Source organism: Rhinatrema bivittatum, chromosome 13 (assembly GCF_901001135.1).
Source record: "Rhinatrema bivittatum chromosome 13, aRhiBiv1.1, whole genome shotgun sequence".
NCBI lineage: Eukaryota > Metazoa > Chordata > Amphibia > Gymnophiona > Rhinatrematidae > Rhinatrema > Rhinatrema bivittatum.
Genome location: NC_042627.1, coordinates 19,513,886 through 19,521,575, shown reverse-complemented (window position 1 = coordinate 19,521,575; position 7,690 = coordinate 19,513,886). Strand labels below are relative to the sequence as shown.

The following is a 7,690-nucleotide window of genomic DNA, read 5'->3' as shown; positions in this document are numbered from 1 at the left end:
TGAAAACATAAGAAAAAAATTGACATTGACTATTGTCTGCTATATAAACTATTGCCTTGTAACCAATACAAAATCCTGTTAAATGTGACAGGTTGATTAAATATATGGCTTTTGCACACATACATACATAAACACACACTCAGACACACACATATTAATGGTATATATATATATATATATATATATATATATATATATATATATATATATATGTGTATGTATATACAAATAATTTTGTAATGCATCCGTTTAGAAAACAACATACATAGCTAGACAACTTGTTATTCAAATTATAAAATGTTACATTTTATAATATATTTTATTTAAGATCATTTGCAACATTTTCTTATGTTATCTCACCCTAGCTTGATGGTACCCTGTTATAGAGTCCATCAAGCTAGGGTGAGAAAACATAGTAGAAATTTCATCTTTTTAAAATTTTCCTCACTCCAAATGACGTCAAATCTTCACCAAGGAGTACTGTGATGTTCCGTACACCTCACCTCACAATCTTCCAAATGGCAGGTGAAATTTAACATGGACAAGTGCAAAGTGATGCATATAGGGAAAACTAACCTTTGCTGTAGTTACACAATGTTAGATTTTGTCTTAGGAGTTACCACCCAGGAAAGAGATCTAGGTGTCATAGTGGATAACATTGAAATTGTTGGTTCAGTGTGCTGTGGTGATCAAAAAAGCAAACGGAATGTTAGGAATTATTAGGAAGGGAATGGCAAATAAAACGGAGGATGTCATAATGTCTCTGTATTGCTCTATGGTGGGACCGCACCTTGAATACTGTGTGCAATTCTGGTTACAACATCTCAAAAAGGATACAGCTGCACTGGAGAAAGTGCAGAGAAGGGCGACCAAAATGATAATGGACATGGAATGGCTGCCCTATGAAGAAAGGCTAAAGAAGTTAGGGCTGTTCAGTTTGGAGAAGAGATGACAGAGGGGATATGATAGAAGTCTACAAAATCATTAAAGGAATTGAATAAGTTAATGTAAATTGGCTATTTACTCTCTCAGATAATAGAAGGACCAGGGGGCACTCCATGAAGTTAGCAAGTAGCTCATTTAAAACAAATTGAAGAAAATTCTTTTTCACTCAGCACATAGTTAAGCTCTGGAATATATTGCCAAAAGATGTAATGTAACTGGGTTTAAAAAAGGTTTGGATAAGCTCCTAGAGGGAAAAATCCATAAACTGCTATTACGGTAATTAATAAGCAATAGTAGCTTGTGATTTATCTAATGTTTGGGTACTTGCCGGGTACTTATGACTTGGATAGGCCACTGTTGGAAACAGGATGCTGGATATAATGGACCCTTGGTCTGACCCAGTATGGCATATCTTATGTATTCATCTTATGTTCTTATATAAAGCTGCTCCAGATGCACCTCCAGTGCCTTGGTAATAGGTTGACTCCTCCAGGAGTAGTGCTTTGCCTGCGTTCTTGTTCCCTGATCCTGCAATCTGTCTTTGCTATGGCTCCTGAGATTCTGATTTCCAACCCTGTTCTGGTGTCCTGGTCATCTCTGGATCTCTTCATCTGTGATCAGTCTCCCTCTCATTTGTCATCAGTGCTCCTCTGTGTTCTTGTAGCCATCGTCTTCCACCTTGTTGTTCATCTTCTTGGACTGACCTTCTGCCTTGACCTTGGACCAGACCTTGATGCTGCCTGACCTCCACCTGCCTCCGACCTCTGCCTCGTTCAGACTCTGCTGCTTGTCGCCTGTCCAGATTTTGGTCTGCCCCATTTCTCTTCCTGCTGTGCTGGCCGGCTTCATTTACCCAGTGTGGATCTTTACCTCCACGGAGTCCCGTGCCTAAGTCCAGCTGGTCCCGGCACCCAAGGGGAACGAGGACTGGTATTGGTGAAGTTCCCATTGGGCCTCTGCAACCACCAGCTCTGCCTACCGATGGTGGTGACCTGCACGACTCCTCCCTGCAGGCTGCATCTACTCCACCTAAGCCTAAGGGTCCACATTTCCAACAGGTGGCAAGGATCGCATAAAGTAAAGGCTTAAGGTAGGGGCATCTCATCCCTCAGTTTCAACAAACAACATGGAGCTGTGGTCAAGCAATTATATAATCCAGTCAGTTTGCCATCAGTTATACATTCCACCTTAATACTTATCTCCAGCTCAAACATACAAATCTTTGGCTATAATGTACAGGTATATGACAGCAAGTTCCAGATGGATCTCAACTGGAGTTTTTGTGCCATCCAGCACACCTGTCTTCTTTAATGTACCTCCAATGCTAAAGGTTCACTTAGTCATAAAAATTAAAAAAAAGCTTGCATGGACACACCTGTAACTAATGTATGCCATCTAGCCATTGGCTCCTCTAATTATGCTGTCTGCCACCCGCTTAAGGCACTAATGGACATATATCTATAAAGCCTTTTGTGTGTGGATGTATGTGCAGATATTTAGGATTGAAGGGCATTCATACATATCTGACTATACTCAATTAATGTGAAGGACAGTCAAGGCTATAATCATAGCCCATTGCTCAGAATTGACACACTTCAAGGCATTCAGATCCGAACTGTGAAAGAAACAAAAAGACAACATTACAGCCTGTGCCCCTTCAGAAGAGAAGATAAGAAAGAAATAGAGTATGCCTTGCTATGACCCTTTCCAACTGAGGAATTTCTGGCTGAAGGCTGGAATGGGGGTGGGCACTCTTAAGAACAGATAAAAACCACTAGGCCTAGATAGTTAGAAGAAGACACATCCCAATGCACCACTCTCACATGCCAGAAGCCAAAGGCCTGCAAAGTGACACATAAGAAACCATCAAAGAAACACCCTGTCCCTTACGAACTATCAAAGGATGCACTGCTGCGTCACTGTATGGCAAGGCATTAATGTGGATGGTATTATTGCCATAATTGTCCCTGCTGTCTATCCTGAGACATCTGTGTGAGATATTGCCATGAAGGGTATCAGCTTCTGTGTTAAAGCTGAGGGGTAGCCATCCATTTTATTTGGACTTTCCAGGTGTGTCAGATGGCCTAAGCCTTTGCTCTTCCTAGGTATATATGTGTCAGGGGACCTACACTTTTGCTCTTTGTTATTCTTGCCAAGTCTGCCTCCTCTCACTTCCTTTAATTATCCCTGAGGTTTACCTTGTCAATAAATATACAGAAGGCCAGGACTCTTGCAAAACCCAAAATAAGCAAGGACTAAGAGATGGGGATCCGCAATGGAACACCCATTCAGTAGTGATCACTTCAAGGTTTTAAGACCATGACTAGTACTTAAAGGAAAAGTAGTGCTCTGTGATTCTGTAATGAACCTGGCTTCCATGTGGTTTCCCAAGGACATGTGGGGAGACACACAGGATCCTACTCTAGATCCTGGTTCATCTCAGCTGGGATGCCATTCTGGATAGCTACATTGTGAAATATGCAGCAATTGAGTGAGGATCATACTGTAAGCCACCTCCCATTTTGTCCAAACAGCGAAAATGATTTTTAGTATGTCAAAGGTGCATTCAATGACTGAGTGGATGTTAGTGCCTCATTGTACCTCCTCTCTACTGGTGTAGTAGGAAGAGCACAAAGAGAGAGCGGAGTAGAAAGCACACACATTTAGGTAAACAGCAACAAATAAATGTGCGGCAAATAATTATACTGAGCAATAACAGTTTAACAAACAAAACAATTTTTTATTATGCTTGTGCACACATCGATTGTGCACAATGTTAAATACCACAGTAGACAGATGTATATAATTGAAAGACCCCGACACGGCTGTGTTTCGTGTCAGGCTGCGTCAGGAGGACCAGAATTTTCAGAATCTATAATCAAAGAAACATCATTTATTTATTTATTTAAGGTTTTTATATACCGGCAATCATGAGAACATATCTTGCTGGTTTACATGAAACGGGAGTGCATTAAATACATCAAACTAGAACTGAGGTGACCGAAGGTACAGTTACAATTAACAAGGGTAGCAAAACTTGGTGGAGAGGAAGAAATAGGAAAGAATAAAATGGTTAAACGATATACAAGTCAAATTACAAGTTATGTGCAAATGGCATGATTAATGGCTGGATGTATAGACTTTTCTCTTTTTTTTCACTTTTCATATGCTCATTTTTTATATGCAAATAAAACGTATCTGATTTCCCAGCAAAACAAAACTCCCCGACATGGGTCTGCATTTCATACACTGCATCTGGGGGAATTCCTTTTGTTCGTTTAGATCTCAGATTCTTGCTTAGACAGCTCTCCAAGGTCAGGTCTCACCCATCCCAACTTGTCTAGAACACAGTTATCAAATGCCTGCTGCTGTTTGCGACAGCGCCGGAGTTCTAGCATATTGGTATAGTCATACAGTTATTGTGCAATTTGGCGGACACAAAGGTACAAAAAAGGTATCAATTAAGGGAGGAGGAACCAGAACACAGAAACTAATCAGATGAAGATTTGTGGAACAACAAAGCAGGTAGAGGCAGTTGACAAACTGGCAAAAATATTAACAGGTGGAATTAAAAATGAAAATAATAAAAATCATAATAATAATGAAATTGAGATTGTAAAAGGAGGGGGGAAGGGGGAGGAGGGGAGGGAAAGGGGAAACCAAATTTAAAAGAAATGTATGCACAGGAAAAACGTCATATAAGAAAAACTAGAAACTTACTTGTACGTTAAAAATGCAGTCAGTTGTCTGCTGATTACTGAAAAAGGGAGATAATAGCATGGGACAGGTAAGTTAATTGGCCACTTTGTTGGGACAGTCAAAGGTAACACAACAGTAACCTAAGGGACCGGGTGTGCAGTACCTTAAAGGTAGATATGCAGCTCAAAACGGGAAATCAGGAAGATAAGAACACGGCAGTGACTATAACACCAAAGCGTTGAAGAAATCTGAAACAATGTGACAAAACAAAATCTCAGAGGTGACACGGGTATAACAAGGCTCAAAAAGAACTGGACCAAAGATTCTAAAAGAATACCTTAGAAATTTGAAGTCCACAGGGACTTTCTCATGTATAAATTATTCTGCACAACCTGAAGAGTGCCATCGCTGGGACCATCGTGGGAAGAAAATATAGTAAGGCAACTTTAACCGGACCGGGAGGTCTCCAATATTGTAGCTGAAAGATAACAAAAGATGGACACCATGTTCACCAAATTTTAAGGTGGCTGAGTCCGTGAAGAAGGCAGGCTTACGGGTGAATGTTGCAACTAGTTTATCCGCGGTGTCCAAAGGGCAAATTACTGAAAGGTTGGCATAAAATAGGAAAAAGACCGCGAGGAGAACAGGTCATGTGGTTAAATCACCACTCATCCACATTTAGACAAGCAGTCTCAATCCTGCTGCTTCCGGGAAGGGGGACTTCCTTTCAAGGCTGATCAGGTCCCTAACGGGCCCATTCTCTATAGGACAAAAATCTCTTCTCTTCACACAGGGAAAACCCCTTGTGGTCCATGAAGGCACAAAAATAGGATTTGTTCCTGATATCCCCTTTTATAAGCCATGGGGCTATCTGGATCACCAACAACAAGACTCTCCAAACCAGTGACGGATTTAGGATTGTGCTGTCCCTAGGCACTGTTTGTGCTGCCTCCCCCCCACCCCCGAAATCTCCCGGACAACTGACAAAAGCAGAAGGTCTAAGGCATAACCTTCTTTGCTCAAGGCTCACCTTCTACCCTTAAGTTTCTGAATAACTGGATTAGGGAGCAGAGTGGCTTTTCTTTGCTCCCTGTATGTTCTGGTGTCATCCCTCTCCTCATGTTCCCTGCACAGGATAGGAGGTGAGGGAAAGGCCTGGCATAGAGTAGAGCAGTTTTTCTTTGCTCTGCCCTTTCCAGCCTCACCCCTCCCCTCTTGTTCTCTGCACTGGGAGGGGAGGGGCTGGAGCAGGAAGCAGAAGACTGTTCTCTGCTGAGTGAGATTAAGCATAGATGGTTAAGTAGTAAATCTTCAAATTGCCTGCTGCCCCACAAATGTTTTGCTGCCCTAGGCACAGACCTAGTATGCCTATTGGCAAATCCAGGCCTGCTCCAAACAAAACCACACTAAACATCTCAAACCAAAGCTTCAGCGAAGCACAAACTGAGCATGCTCAACCCCAGATTATATAGGGGAGCACTGACCAATCCTAAAAGTAGGGGACATGGCCAACATATGGGGAGGATCCAAAAATGTTAAAAGTCTCCCAGCAGATGAAAGAAAGAAAATGCTTGGTAAGAGTGCAAAGTCTTGCTACATATTGTTTCTTTCTGGGCTATATTATTGCATTGTGTTAAAATTATTTTTAGAATTAATATGTGTATTTAAATGCATTGGGGGGGGGGGGGGGGGGGGGGAGCCAAAAGGAAAAATGGAAAAAAAGTAGTTTTTTGACATTTCAGTATGAATTACATAATTGTCTTCCACTGCACCCATTCTCTCTCTCACACACACACACACACATGTAACATTTCCACAAAATACAGACAAGCCACATATTATATGCCAGCAACATATCCTTAACACTATGTTATTCAGTCTGAGTGTAGGCAAAGTAGGCACCCACCACCTCCAGCAAGGAGCCAACAACAGAAGAGACCATACCCAGATCCCACCATGTAGTATACCATCTCAACAAATATAGCTTCAACCATTCTGCACATATCCTCCTCCCCCCTGCTCCCCCCCTCCGTCAGTTTTCACCCCTACCCCTCTTCCCTCCTAGTCACCCCTCAATCCTTTGCCCCCCGGCCGCCCCCGTCCCTCCTATCTACCCCTCTCCCCCTTTACACCTTCAGTCCCCCCCAAATAACCTTTTTTTCAAGTGAATACCGTCGCCCAGTCAATACTGTTGGCTTTCAATTCCTCTGTAGTCCCTTCTTAAATTAATGAAACCTGTACTTAAGTTACTGATACCCATACCCAAGTTAATGTTACCAGTACATTTCGTCATTTGTACATAGTTTCCCTCTATTCCTATGAATTTTGTTCCTTACCTCTCAGCTTTCTTTCTGCCCTTGTCCCCCTCCCCTCCTCATCCCCACATATTGTTAATTGTTATTGTTAGCTAGTTACTATCATTGTTATAAATATTGTTTTATTGTTATACTGTATTTTCCACCTGAGTTCATTGTAAACCGGCATGATGTGCTGCACGAATGTCGGTAAATAAAAGTTAATAAATAAATAAATAAAATAAATATCCACACTCAGATATCCCATCCATCAGCTGCGACACAATCAAAAACAACCATTGAAAGGAAAATCAGCAACAGAATTGAGAGTGTGGGTGTGCAGGAGCAACCTTTGTAGTGGCAAAAGGAGGTGGTGGGATCCCCTCCCACCCTCTTTATATCTCCACCCCCCCCCCTTCCCTTGGTCAGTGCCCACCCAAGCCAATCAGCAAACCAGTTTCTACTGCATGGCTTGAAAGCGCATGAGGACCAACTAATTGTCCTCCTTCCCTCCCCCCCCCCCCCCCCAGTCACCCCAACCGACCAGTTTACACTGAGGCCAAAAAAGAGTGGGGGGATTGAGGAGGGTGCTAGGCCATCCGGTGGCCTAGGGCCCACATTATCCCAGGCAGTACGGTACCAGCACGAGCTGCCATTCCATTATTTTATAGCCAAAAAGCAATTTGGGCTCACATTGCAAGCAATGACTTTTAAATAAGGAAGATGTACAAATCCATATGTGGTGTCATAAT

General features: G+C 42.2%; 1 long non-coding RNA gene across 1 annotated transcript; it reads right to left on the bottom strand.

Annotated features, from left to right (window-relative positions):
* Positions 1–3,733: 3,733 nt before the first annotated feature.
* Positions 3,734–6,238, bottom strand: LOC115075239. Its single transcript, XR_003852468.1, has 3 exons — positions 4,982–6,238; positions 4,808–4,892; positions 3,734–3,817 (listed from the first exon to the last, which is right to left on the bottom strand). It is a non-coding gene; the product is annotated as an uncharacterized LOC115075239 (long non-coding RNA).
* Positions 6,239–7,690: the final 1,452 nt, after the last annotated feature.